The following is a 14183-nucleotide window of genomic DNA, read 5'->3' on the forward strand; positions in this document are numbered from 1 at the left end:
CACCATTCATTCCTGTACATGGCTTGTTCCTGCATTAAGCCCAGCCTGGTTATGTCCCCACATAAGATGTCCATGTCCCACCATCTAGCTGGTGGTCAGCTTCAGGGGCGGCTCCAGGCCCCAGCACGCCAAGTGCGTGCTTGGGGCGGCAAGCCGCGGGGGGTGCTCTGCCGGCACCGCGAGGGCGGCAGGCAGGCTGCCTCCGGCGGCTTGCCTGCGGAGGGTCCTCGCTCCGGTCCCTCCTCCCGGCCGCCGCGGCAGCAGAGGGTGCAGAGGTCCCGCTCGTGTGAACCTCCAGGCACGCGCCTGCAGAGGGTCCGCCGGGCTGGGGCGCCGGTGAACCTCCCGCAGGCACGCCTGCGGAGGGTCCGCTGGTCTTGCGGCTTTGGTGGACCTCCCGCAGGCACACCTGCGGGAGGTCCACCGAAGCCATGGGACCAGCGGACCCTCTGCAGGCTAACTGCCGGAGGCAGCCTGCCTGCCATGCTTGGGGCGGCACAATCCCTAGAGCCGCCCCTGGTCAGCTTCTAGGTCAGACTGACCTTGGTTGTATTTGCATTATTTTCTTTGCCATATCATCTGCTTGTCTTCTACAGTGTCCCCACCATAAGGATCTTTCTGATTGCAGCCAATCCTATACCTACTCTCCTTCTAACTTCTTCATTTGTCTTAAAATCATTCCATTTTACACCTGCCATCTTTTGAAGAACTTTCATCTCTACTGCCTCGAACTTTCTGCTCTCCGTTTCATTTAATGCAGTTGCTTCCAGACCATAGAGCAATACTTTTAGTATGCTGGTTTGATACATTTTCACTTTGATACCAGACATAATGTTTTTATCAAACCATAATTTCATTTTTAAGCTCATCCTTAACGGAGCCATCAGTACTGGGAGGGATAGTTCAGTGGTTTGAGCATTGGCCTGCTAAACCCAGGGTTGTGAGTCAATCCTTGAGGGGGCCATTTAGGGATCTGGGGCAAAAATCTGTCTGGGGATTGGTCCTGCTTTGAGCAGGGGGTTGGACTAGATGACCTCCTGAGGTCCCTTCCAACCATGATATTCTATGTTTCCTAGGTACACATAAGATTCTACTTGTTCACTGTTGCTAAATTTCAACACTTTATCCCCTGACCCTTTTCAAAATGCAACCATTTTGTCTTCTTGGCATTTACTGCACGTCGACTACACCAATTTTCCAAAGTAGAGAAAAGTATCATCATTAATACAAGTACATCTGCCAACAAAGGTTGCGAGAATGGTAAATAATTAAAGGGGAAAGTCACTGATACAGAGTGATTTGGGTCACTTGGAAGGCTGGGCGCAAGCAATGTGTTTTCATATGGCCAATGTAAAGTCATACATCTAGGAACAAAGAATGTAGGATACACTTGTAAGATGGGGGACTCTGTCCAAGGAAGCAGTGAGTCTAAAAAAGACTTGGGGGTCATGGTGGATAATCAGCTGAACATGAGCTCCCAGTGCGATGCTGTGGCCAAAATGGGAAATGTGATCCTTGGATGCATATAGGGGAATCTCAAGTAGGAGTTAGGAAGTTAGATTACCTCTGTATTTGGCACTGGTGTGACTGCTGCTGCTGGAACAGTGTATGTAGTTCTGGTGCCCACAGTTAAGAAGGATGTTGATATATTAGAAAGGTTTCAAACTTTGGAGAAGGGCCATGAGGATGATTAAGGGATTGGAAAACATTCCTTCTAGCAATAAACTCAAGGAGTTCATTCTATTTAGCTGAACAAAGAGAAGGTTAAAGAGTGACTTGATCACAGTTTCTAAGTGCCTACATGGGGAACAAATATTTAATAATAGGCTCTTCAATCTAGCAGAGAAAAGTACTACACAATCCAATGGCTGGAAGTTTCAACTAGACAAATTCAGCCTGGAAATAAAGTGTAAATCTTTACCCGTGACAATCATTAACCACTGGAACAACTTACCATGGCTTGTGGTGGAGTCTCCATCTAGGGTGACCAGATGTCCCGATTTTATAGGGACAGTCCCGTTTTTGGGGTCTTTTTCTTATATAGGCTCCTATTACTCCCACCCCCATCCTGATTTTTCACATTTGTTGTCTGGTCACCCTATCTCCATCACTGATCATTTTAAAATCAAGATTGGATGTTTTTTCCAAAAATATGCTCTAATTCAAACAGGAGGTGTTTGAGGGAAGTTCTGTGGCCTGTGTTACACAGGAGGTCAGACTAGATGATCACAGTGGTCCCTTCTGATGTTGGAATCTATGACTCTATGAAAATTTAGGCCTGTGTCTTCATGTTGTTAACGTATGTTATAGCAACACAGAAACTTCAGACCAAATTCAGCCTAACTATAGCTTTCACTTTTTAACTTTCCACTACAATTCATAGTTGTGTGCCACCTACTGATACAACCAAGAATTGCTGTTCACTTATTAAATTTACGTTATCTACAGCAAGCAACAAACAGAAGAACAAAAGCTTACAATACTGGAGTGGAAAGTAGGTTATTTTTCAACATTTAAAAGGCACTTGTTTTTAAAATAGAACTATGATCACATTTCCCAGTGCAAGAGACTGGCACAAGCTTGTGCAAGATGGGGCACTTGTCTGGGGCACAGTGATTTGATAGATACCTGTGAAGCAAGCCAGATCTTAGGAAAGAAATTGCTTAGCACGACAAGAAAGACTACTGAAAACCTCAGAAGTGCTTGTAATGGAGAAAGTAAACTTTTTCCATAAAGGTAGCTATGGTTAGTTAGAAAGCAATGTTGCCAACTCATGATAATTATCCTCATGATAATTATTGTTTTTTTTAAGCCCCAGCTCCTGGGGTCAAGTGGATATGTGATGATTTTAGCCTTCATTCTTAAAAAAATAAAGTAAGTTTCCAGCCCTTGTGGCTGTGGAGAAAGCTTCACAATGTGATCCCAGTACACCCTAAAGGCTCAAAAAGCAGAAGGCAAATAAAAAGAACTCCAAATCTATTAGTTTTACATGAACACATGATTTTAAAGCCAATCTCATGATTTTTGGTGAGCCTGACTCATGATTTTTGAACATTTGGGGTTGCTAATACTGCAAAAGGCAGTTCTGTAACCACCTTTGTCTTACTCCATATTAATTCTCCATCAATGACTTCCAAAATAGAACTGCAAGCTTTGCAAGTCAAAACTGGATTTCTCTTAACTGATGGCAGTACAATCGCCACTTGGCAGCTGAAAAAAATCCATCTAAATTCCTCCTGCTCTAGTACACCATCTGCTCTGTACACGAGCTAAGGATTGTGTTGCTACTGTGAAAGGCACAATAGAATACAGGCTCAGTTCCCTCTTCCTGTGCTTCACTGACCTTGCCATATTGACAGTAGTAAACCCATCTCTTTGTCAGTGAACTAAGCAGATAGCATGAGACTCAAAAGACTTATAGGTATAACACCTCAATGTTCTGCACTTGGTTTTACCCTCACTCAACTCCTATTTACTTTAATAGGAGTCATGCAGATAATACCCTGTGCAATGCTTTGAAAATTTACCCCATGGGGAGTGGATAATATGTGAAGTAACAAGGTGCCATTTCCCACAGAATGAGTTTTCTGACCATAACCACCCTGTAATGGTACAATTTAGGGCTTCACTGGATTGATGTATCTATTTACCAATTACTCTAACACTAAATCAGTTAAACTATTCAATCAAGCTATCCCAAAGGGTTCAGTTTGCAGTGGTGCTGCTGTAACCTATTGACCCAAGATGCCTGTTGCTGTATAGTTTGGATATTTCCAGTAATTATGCCACTTTCTTCTGTTTTCATCTCTGCCAAAAAGTCATTTATTCTTTTTATGCACTTTTATTAGCCACTAGTATGTCTGATTAGGTTCTTTCATTATGCTCTAAAATAATTTCCTTGCCTTACTCCTGGTGAGACTAATTTCAAGGAAGAGAAGGAGTGTTTAAAAAGGCACGTTCTGTTTCTAAATCAAACAGCTCGAGGATGTGCATTCCAAACTCGAAGGTTCAAGTGCGATCTCACTTAAAAACATCTCCAAAAACAGTAGCCACCTGGTAAAGGGAGATGATATCTTTAAAATCAGAAGTCAAAGTACACATCAGACTTATTTTTCAGATGAAAAAAAAGAGAGAGGTAAGATACGAAAGTGACAATGTTACAGTGTGATTTTCCTTTCTGTCCAAAACAAGGTCAGAATTTTATGCTGGTGGTGCTAGACTCAAAGGTCCAGTAGATTTATCTTACCTAGGGTGACCAGATGTACCAATTTTATAGGGACAGTCCTGATTTTGGGGTCTTTTTCTTATATAGGCTCCTATTACCCCCCACTCCCGTCCCAGTTTTTCACACTTGCTGTCTGGTCACCCTAATCTTACCAGTTGAATGGTCTTCCACATAATTAGCTAGTGCCGTGGGACAAAATAGCTCCAGAGACCACATTATCCATGACATGGCAGAAATCCTGTCTTCTATGTAGGGAGTTGCATAATGCTACCAAACCCCATTTCCTCCCCAGAGTTTTGCTCATTCTGACATTTGTGTCAGAGGATTGAAATCTAGCCTTGATAACTTCAAGATGGAACATCAGGAATGGCAGGAGCTGAGTTCTGCCCCAATACCATCTACAGTTTGCTCAACTCCCAAAATGGAAATGGAATGGCAAAATATCACATTAGAAAACCTCCAAACAAGACACACAAGCAACATAGCAAAGCAATTCTCTTGATACATCTCCCTGGAATCCTTGCCCTTCCCTTCCCCAGTCGCAGCTACCACTCCACCAACTCTGATAGTCACTGTAATGAGGCTGATTCTCCACTGCCTTGCAAATTGGGTAATGTTTTACCCCTCTTCAAAGCAAGTGCAAAATGCTACCATCTATTGGCCATTTACACCCATGTTGCACATGTGTAAATGACTAAGCAAGTAAAAGGAAGTGGAGGATCAAATCCACTCTGTCTAACTCAGGGCTTGAGCCTGCTTTCATTCAAATAAATGGCACCTCTCACCCCCTTGGTTTAATAAAACAAGATCAGACCCTTCACACTGTATTTCCTCAGGGCAAGGGACTGTGTAAAGTTTATACAAAGTGCAATGCACAGCTGTGTGACCACATGGATAACAACAGTAACTGAGTCCTTCAGACTCAATGCAGGACTTTAGCTGAGAATCTGCCATAGCATCCATCTAAAGGAAGCAGTTCATTCAGATCATAAATTGGCTGAGCTTGCAGGGCCTTACACTCAACTTGCCAGCATTTGTCTGTCTGTTTGTATGTATGTAACAGGATAACTTTTGAACACCACATCCGATCAATTCCAAAATCTCAGGGAACGTTCTAGGCATCAGTGAGCGGAATTCTATTGATCTGGGGGTGGGGGAATAGAATATTGAGGAAAATACAGTAAATGGGGGACACATGGAGTTGTCATCTGTTCAGCAGAGCCACAGCTTCAAACACCCCAGCAATTGTCTGGAGATCAAAGCATCAGTTGATGACACCCATTAAACACCTTCATGCATAACAATATCTCCTATTTCAGCTCTGCCCATCCTCCCACTAGTGTGTAACATGTCCACACCCTTGAATGACTTATCTTCCAGATAGAAAACAAATAATTATGTTGGGGGAAGGGAAGAAGGGAGCTCTGCACACATCGCCTGGCTTGGGGAGGCAGGGAAGAAGGGGAGGCTCTGGTATGGAGGGAGATTGGGGGACCCTAATGTGATGAATTGAGGGCACTGGCTGTACTACTCCTGAATAGAGAATTATTTTATGATCTCGTATCATGAAATTACTATGTCATGGAATGCCTCTATGTATGTGAGCCACCGTGAATTAACAGGGTTGTGTCATGTGTCTGCCAGGCCGGAGACAATGGTGAGCGATCAGCTCTCTCCAAGTCAAAGTAAAATACCTTGGGACAGTGGATTTGCTTTGCGTGGGAGAAGACACATCCTGTCTGAAAGGCAAGGGGGTTGGGAGTACTGGAAAGTAACCAAAAGAGAGAAAAAGAAGAAGCAGGTGACTCTACCAGCAGTCTGGAAAGGGACTCAGGGCTGGGGGGAGGGGAGAAACACTACAGTGTGGGGATAGCCATTTTGCAGCAGATTAAGATGAGGGAGGCTGCTGGGGCAGGGTAGGCAATGGGGCAGAGGGCCTTGCCTGCCTGACAGAAAAAAAACAAACAGAAAACAAAAAACACAGAGGGTCTCACAAGGACTCCCAAGGGAAGGGTGATCTAGTGAGGGACATAGCGCTTAGGGTGTTCCATTGTTTTGTGTGATCTGTGCGTTATCTGTTAAGTGTGTGTATTATCAGCTTCACAACTGTGGCATGCCCCTGAGACAGTTAAGCTGGAAACCAGATGCTTCGCAAATCGTACCTCTGGGAGAGTGGTGTGTTTAGGCGGTTTGCCAGAGGATTCTGAAACTCAGCTGGGGGTGCCAGATAGAAAGTCTGCAGCATCCTGAGAGTGCCTGGGAACCCCAAGATTGGGGCAAGGGCTAATGGGGCACACACAGCCCCTACTGGGATGGAAGGGGGGAATGGTGGTACACAGCACTCCTGCCAGGGGGTAGAAGGAATAGGCAATGTGAGGGGGAAGGGAGCTGTACACAGAGCCACTGGCTTGAGGGAGAAAATGGGGGACCTGGCATATTGTGGACGGGGATAGGGTTACACAGAGCCCCTGCCATGGGGAGGGGGAGGAATGGGGGACACACAGAGCCCTTGGCATGAAGGAGATGCTAAGCAGAGTTGCAGAGAGTCTCTGAAATAGAAGGGGATGGGAGGGTGGCACACAGGGAGCTTGGAGGGTGTGGGAAATGGAGGCTGCAAGGGGCCGGCAGTGGATGCAGTGAGCTCAGCCCACTGATGCTTTGAAGTGCTTGGCTTCTCAACAGTGTCCTCAAACCACTAGAGATAATCTCGTAGTGTTAGAAAAGTTAATTTTCATGTGGTGCAGCAGGTACCATCCAGGTAAAGGGCTTTATAGAGGGCTGAGTGGGGTGTCATCTTTCACCCATTTTATATCCTTCATCCATTTTGTGGCTGCCAACACAGCAACAGAAACCTCTCACTGATGCAACAGCTGAACAGCTGCATTAAACAGTTGTTGGTTTAGAGGAAGGAATTCTCTCACTTTGAAACCCTCCTGTACCAATATGACAGTGCAGAGGCTCAAAGTGCAGCTTGAGGGAGCTGACAGCACAGACTCATCACTTCTTCAGGAACCCAGACCTCTTTCTGTGTACCACAGGGAAGGAGCGGGTTTGGGTTCTTCCACTCAGACACGGCCCCAGACTTACCACTAAAAACAGATGTCTCTGTAAAAAGGCTTCACACCTGCCAAACCACCAGCCTCAAGCTTCCTTCCTTGTTTCTTCAGGCTTCAGAATAACGAGAGCATTTGAGCAACGTGCAGCATGCTCTGTGGTTTTCCCTGAAGACATGCTATCTAATCTGCTCAGAGCAAGAATCCTACTGCAGGCCTTCTATGATAGGAGAAAAAGAGGTCAATTGTGCAGCAATGTGCACTTTATTCAGAGGGTTTCACTTTTCAACGCAAAATGCTTAGAACAGGAGAAGTGTAGGTCAGTGTTACAAATCTTGCAGGAGCGGGGCTCAAATTCTACAAAATCAAAAGTGGTTCTCCTCAGTCTTTTTCTATGGAGTGACTTGCAAACCACGAAGACAGAACTGTGCTAACTGAAAGTTGTCAAGAGTCAGAATGTTTTAACCGTGATTCTTTTTAAAAGCAACAGCATGAATTTTGAATTGTAGTGCTGGTTTGCTTTTAGTTCCTGTTTTTGTTAACATTGAGAAATGAGGGGCTGCAGCAGAAAGCCAAGTAATGTGCAACATACAGAATACAAAAGAAGGAAAATGGTGTAGCAGGACCGTGTTGAGAAAAGATCTTATTTGTATAGTGAGTTGACGAAAAGTCATCCAAAACAGACTAGAGAGCCAGAGAGAAATGAAAGGAAACAGAATAAAGGAAATAAAACCCAAACTATAGCAAACACTGATTGTGCACAAAAGTCTAATAGGTCACAGTGAAACCTTGTAAAAATATTGCTTGTTTTTCTCTTTTTATATTTCATCATGATTAACTGGAAAAAAAACAAAAAAACCAACCACCTTTGGTACTTCTTTTCTTCTGTATAAATGCCCAGTCCTGTAACTGTTGGAAATCTTCCAGTAATTCCCATGGCAGTTATGTCTGCACTGGACTGGCAAACCAGAAACAAAGTTTTTCAAGAATGATTCCTGACTACTTTTTATCCCAAAGACGCTGACTTTCAGGGCCTTATTCTAGAGAACCTAGAACTTACAGCTGTGATTATTATTGCAGAGATGAAAAAAGCCTTCTTCTACCTTATTTTTCATAGAATAATTACATGTTTTCAGGAGCTTCAGTTGTGGCTTATATTTGGCCTTTTCCAAAGTTTGTCATGCTTCATTTCTAATACAGTGAAACTCTTTGCCTGAAATATTTGCGCATTCCAGATTATGTACAGTTATGTTAGCCTATTTCAAAATGAGTCCATTTTAAATCATCACACACTCTAACCATCTCTAGAATACAGTTTTAGTTAAACACAAGTTCAGTGTCATATAAAAATAACCTTGCAATGGAGTGTCTTGTCTCTGCAATGGGAAAATCATGTACTGCATAATCTGCATGATGCTGCAAAATGGTTTCTTCAGAATTGTTTCAAGCAGTTTATGGTCAAATTTAGCAGCCATACATATACAGAGGAAGATACTTGCAGCCAAATACAAGTGCACATAGTTCCTTTTTATTTGTGCACAGTGTTCCTGGGTGGGTGTGAGTGAGTGACTGATGTGTAATATCATGACCAGCCTCTCTGGAGCAGTACATCACAAAAGTCCCTCTTAACTGAATTGGTTATTAGAGTCAACTATTTATTAGAGTCAAAGAAGGCATGTAATACATGCAGTTCCTTTGTATTCTGGAGCGTAGTGTCATGGTGATTATCTCAGATTAATTCGTTGGCTTACTTCAGCAACTGCTCCAATGGTCCATTGATTTTAAAAAATAGTTTGGTGCAAACTTGGACAGGGAGGTAAACATGCCAAGGATTGTATTTAGTGACAGTTTATGGGGTAGTTCCATGTTCTTCACCAGAGTGACTTTAGATGAGCCTATCTACAGCAAGGCATTGTGCAAAATATCTTCCCTCTGGACTTATTATTTGTATTATAGGAGCACCCAGAGGTCCCAGCTGAGATCAGAGCCCCATTGTGCTAGCCATTGTGTACATATATGGTAAGAGGCAATCCCTGCCCCAAAGAATTTCTAATCTAAGTAGACAACACTGACAGGGAAACAGATGCAGGGAAGTGAAGTGACTTTCAGATGATGCCGTTCTCTGGGTTCAAACATACCTGTTTTATCATGTGACTTCTGGAGGACAGTATGAACATTTGCATCATGTTCTTCCTTTGAACAGTCAGAGACAAGGAGATCATCAACAGTGCCTGCAACTCCATTGAGTTCCATATGAAGCACCTAGATACCATGGTGATTGGTGCAATATGAACAGATGATAGATAAATGCTGGCACAGTTTCAGGTAACTCCAGCTGCATCCCACCCATGCGGTCCATTCCAGGCGTGCCCAGTAAGGTCTCAGGTCTCCCTCAGTCACCTGTCTTGGGGCAGGGATGCTTGTCCCTCCCTCGCTCTGACTGGAGGTGTTAATGCTGCACAGGCCCCTGCCATCTACTGTGATAGCTGTAGCAAGCCAGTCTGCCTAAAGGAATTGCCTATCAGTCTTATGGGGCCCTAGCAGGCTAAAGTCTTTCCAACCCTTCCTCAAGAACGAGGGGCCCCTAGGACTGGAGGTCCCATCCCTTTGCTGGATCAGAAAGAAGGCTCTGTGTCTGTTCCAGCTCATCCTTTTATACCAAAAAGCCCTAATCTCTGGAAAACCCAGCTTGCTCTATGGTATATGCAAACCTCTCCAGGGGGTGGTACCTCTCACCTTATCATCCCCTAGTGTTTTGAGTTCCTGAAGAAGCCATTGTGACCCTTCCATGGAGCAGAACACAATCACACATAAGCAATTCATCATTTTAATACACAGGTCCCCAAAGATACTGCATGGGGTTGCAATATCTGCCACAGATGTGTCTCATGAATCTGGCATTGGAATTTCCCTGGTGCTGAGATTTTGCATTAAAGATGGGCAGGAAGCTGTACCATCCAAAATCTGACGAAAGTGCTAAGGGCTTGTCTACACACAAACCACTACAGCAGAACTGCTGCAGGGCTTCAGTGAAGAAGCTACCTACACGCATGGGAGAACCCTTCCTGTCAGCATAGGCCAGTGGTTCCCAAACTGGGGTTCGTGAAATGTTACAGGGGTTTCTCTGAGAAAAATTCCCTAATGGTGGACAGAGCTGTCCCTAGGGACCCCGGGCAGCAGCGTAGCTAGCGGGGTTCAGTGGAAGCAGCCGCTTCCCCTCAGGGCGGCAAGTGCGGAAGTGGCGCCTGCTGGCCGGCGCTACCAACAGCATGACCAGAGGAGCCATGCGGGGGCGGCAGACGCGGTCGGAGGAGAGAGGGGGCCGGCTCCTCGGCTCAGTGCTCGGCAGCCAAGCACTCCCCCTGCCCCTTGCTAATGTGGCAGGCAGGGGGAGGCGAAAGGGCCCCTGTGCCTTTAAGGCCACCTGGCTGGCAAGCCCCATGTGGAGCGCGCCGAGCGCTGGGAGCAGGCCGGGGACAGGCGGCGGCGCAGGATGGAAGGTGAGTGTGGGGGTCCGGTTGGGGGGCATGGCCAGAGGAGGAGCCAAGGGGGGGCACCTTTTTTATGTTTGCACCCCCTACACTGAAAACCTGGCTATGCCACTGAGCAGGGGGCCAGCAGCCCAGAGCCCCTGGACTTCCCAGAGTTAAGCAGATCAAAGCAAGTATATCTATCACACTGAGGAGATTTAAATTTCAAGACTCCTTAGAAGAAATGGAAAGGGAGGTGGATATTTTTTGCTGTTTTTTAAATTAACTAGGCAGCTAGTATTGTTTTAAAAATTATTATGAAGAACAAATTTAAGCTTTGTTGTAACATGCGTTGTTTGCCTGGACTGCTCAAGATCTGAATACTTGTGTAGGAGGAACTCTTTGAGTTGGCTTCTTAAATACCTTCATGCGGTTTCACATCTGATACTCCTTGATGAAACATAGGAGCCTTGTCTTATAACAGGCTTATTCAAAGTGATACAAAAGTGAGATCCTGGAAGAGTTTTCATAATGTAATAATAATACTGTAATGATAAATAATTAATAATAAATAGTGTGTAATAAGCATGTCATAAAACAAATTTTATATTTCCAAGACCAATGCTTTTATAATTTATACTCCGGTAAAAGAGAAAATCCCTTGAAATATTTATTTTCAGGAGGGGGTTTGCGAGACTGACATTTTAGTGAAAGGGATTCAGAGGTTGTTAAAGTTTGGGAACCACTGGCGTAGGCAATCAACCTCTCTGAGAGGTGGAATTCTCATATTGACCTAGCACTGTCTGTACCAGAGGCTAGGTAGGTTTAACGGCATTGCTCAGGGGGTGTGGATTTTTCACACCCCCTGAATGACATAGTTATACCAACTTAATTTCCTAGTATAGACCAGGCCTAAGTTATGATGATTTTTTCCACCCCTGAGCAATGTATTTATACAGACACGGGTCTGTAGTATAGCCCTGGCCTTACAGTCTAATAGGACAAGGAGCCATCTGCAGCTGAAAGCCTGCAAAGCAGTCTTAGGGCTACACTTGCGAGTTAGAGCGCATTAAAGCAGCCCCGTGTGCTCTAACTCAGGACGCGTCCACACTGGCAAGGCACTTAAAGTGCCTGGACTCCGTGGCTAGAGTGCTCCTGGTACTCCACCTCGGCGAGTGTAATGTTTGATGTGCCCCCGCTGGAGCGCTGCAGCACCAGTGTAGACGCCCTGGTCTGTTAATGCGCTCTTGTAGACGGGCCAGACTCACCCCTGTGGCGCCTCCTGCTGGTGACTCCGGGAATTAGCTCGTTCCAGCACTGGAGCACCCTCTGTAGGCTGGTGATCCACCTGTCCTCAGGCCCCCCCATGTCCCTCCCTGGACCCAGTGCCCTTTTACATGGGGGTGCTGCCCCCTGGCAGTAACCCCTTTTCTCTCAGGGCTTCCCCTTCTCAGGGAACCCCCTCCCTCTATCCCTACCTCACCTCAGTGTATGGCTACTGCCAGTCATTGTCTAGCCCCACATCGTGGGGCAGACTGCAGTATCAGCCAACTCATCACTGGCGAGGAGGGTTTGGACCTACTGCTTTGGCCTACCCCTGGGCTGCCCTCTAAAACCCCCAGTACCTGTTAGCCCTCTGCTAGGCTGCAGCCTGGGGCTTTCCAGGCTGGAGCTCCCCAGCCCTGCTTCACTCAGGTATCCAGTCTCAAGCGCCCTGCAGCTAGGCCCTTCTCTCTCTGAAGGCAAAGGGAGACTGCCTGTGCTTCTGGCTTCCCTGGCCTTTTATAGGGGCCAGCTGTGGCCTGATTGGGGTGTGGCCCAGCTGCAGCCACTTCCCCAATCAGCCCAGCCTAAAGGCTGTTTTCTCCTGCCACAGCCCCTTCCCAGGGCTGTTTTTAACCCCTTCAGGGAAGGAGCGGGGGTTCACCCTGCTACAGCTCTGATCGGCCTCCAGAAGTGTCCCACAATGCCTGTTCTAGCCACTCTGGTCATCACTTTGAACTCTACTGCCCTGGCCTCAGGTGACCAACCGTCAGACCAGCCCTTTAAATTCTCTGGGAATTTTGAAAATCTCCTTCCTGTTTGCTCAGCCAGGTGTGGAGTGCTCTCAGCGAATCTTTCCAGGTAACCATGCCTCCATGCACCAGGCGATCCCCAGTATGGAGCAATGGCGAGGTGCTGGACCACATCAGTGTTTGGAGGGAGGAAGTTGTCCAGTCCTAGCTGTGCTCCAGCCATAGGAATTACGATACCTTCGGGCAGATATCAAGGGACATGATGTAAAGAAGCCATGACTGGGACGTACTGCAATGCAGGGTTAAAGTGAAGGAGCTGCGGAATGCCTACTGCAAAGCCAACAAGGCAAACCGCCGCTCCGCTGCTGCCCCCGCGACCTGCTGTTTCTACAAAGACCTGGACATGATACTTGGGGGTGACCCCAACTCCACGCCGAGGACCACTATGGACACTTCAAAGCCCAGTTCAGCAAGGCAGGAGGAGGAGGAGGAAAGCGGCAGCGAGGGTGCTGAGGAGGAGGAAGGCACCCTGGAGTTCCTAGATGCATGCAGCCAGGAGCTTTTCTCAAGCCAGGAGAAAGGTAGCCAGTCGCGGCAGCCGGTGCTTGGGGAAGGTCAAACACCAGAGGAGGTTCCCAGTAAGCGGCTTTTATTTTGGGAAGGAAGTTATTCGGTGTGGGCTCTTGGAGTGAGGAGGGTTTGGGCTGCAGGCATGCCTAGATGCGGAATAGGGCACTGATGTGCTCTCTCACATCATTGTAATCAGCCTCAGTGATCTCTTCAAAGGTCTCATCCAGGAGTTGGGCAATGCACTTGCACAGATTTCTTGAGAGAGCCACTGTGGTCCTTGTCCCAGTCAGGCTAACATGTCCGCACCACTGTGCTGTGAGAGGTTGGGGGACCATTGCTGCACACGTGAAAGCTGCATATGGGCCAGGGCGGAAGCCGCATTGCAGTAGAAGACCCTCCCTTGCTTCCCAGGTCACCCTCAGCAGCGAGATATCTTCCAGGATGAACTCCTGTGGAAAATGTGGGGACAGTGATCAGTATATGGGCCCCTTGCAGCTGTTGGCTCTCCCCAAGGCACAGAAACCCAGAGGACAGTATGGCTGTGAAATAATCAGTCCCCCTTGACCCTGTGCTCACTCACCATTTTGGGGCTCCCGGGGGTTATGTGCGCTTGCTTTAGGAGGGGCAAATTATGCTATTGTGTAGACTGTGCTTGCCGTTAAGTACGGGGGAATCATTGCTCTGTCTGGTGTGAACAATGCTGCCTCTGTTAAGTGTTGCATTTTGCCTCTACAGATGCAATCTTGAGAACTGCAGAAAGACTCCAAAGAATTAGGAAGAGGCCATGTAGAAGCAAAAAAGACGTGCTGCATGAAGTAATGCAGCAGTCACTTAACAAGAATCTAAAAGT

The sequence above is a fragment of the Mauremys reevesii genome, linkage group 1 (genome assembly GCF_016161935.1).
Source record: "Mauremys reevesii isolate NIE-2019 linkage group 1, ASM1616193v1, whole genome shotgun sequence".
In the NCBI taxonomy this organism is placed as follows: domain Eukaryota; kingdom Metazoa; phylum Chordata; order Testudines; family Geoemydidae; genus Mauremys; species Mauremys reevesii.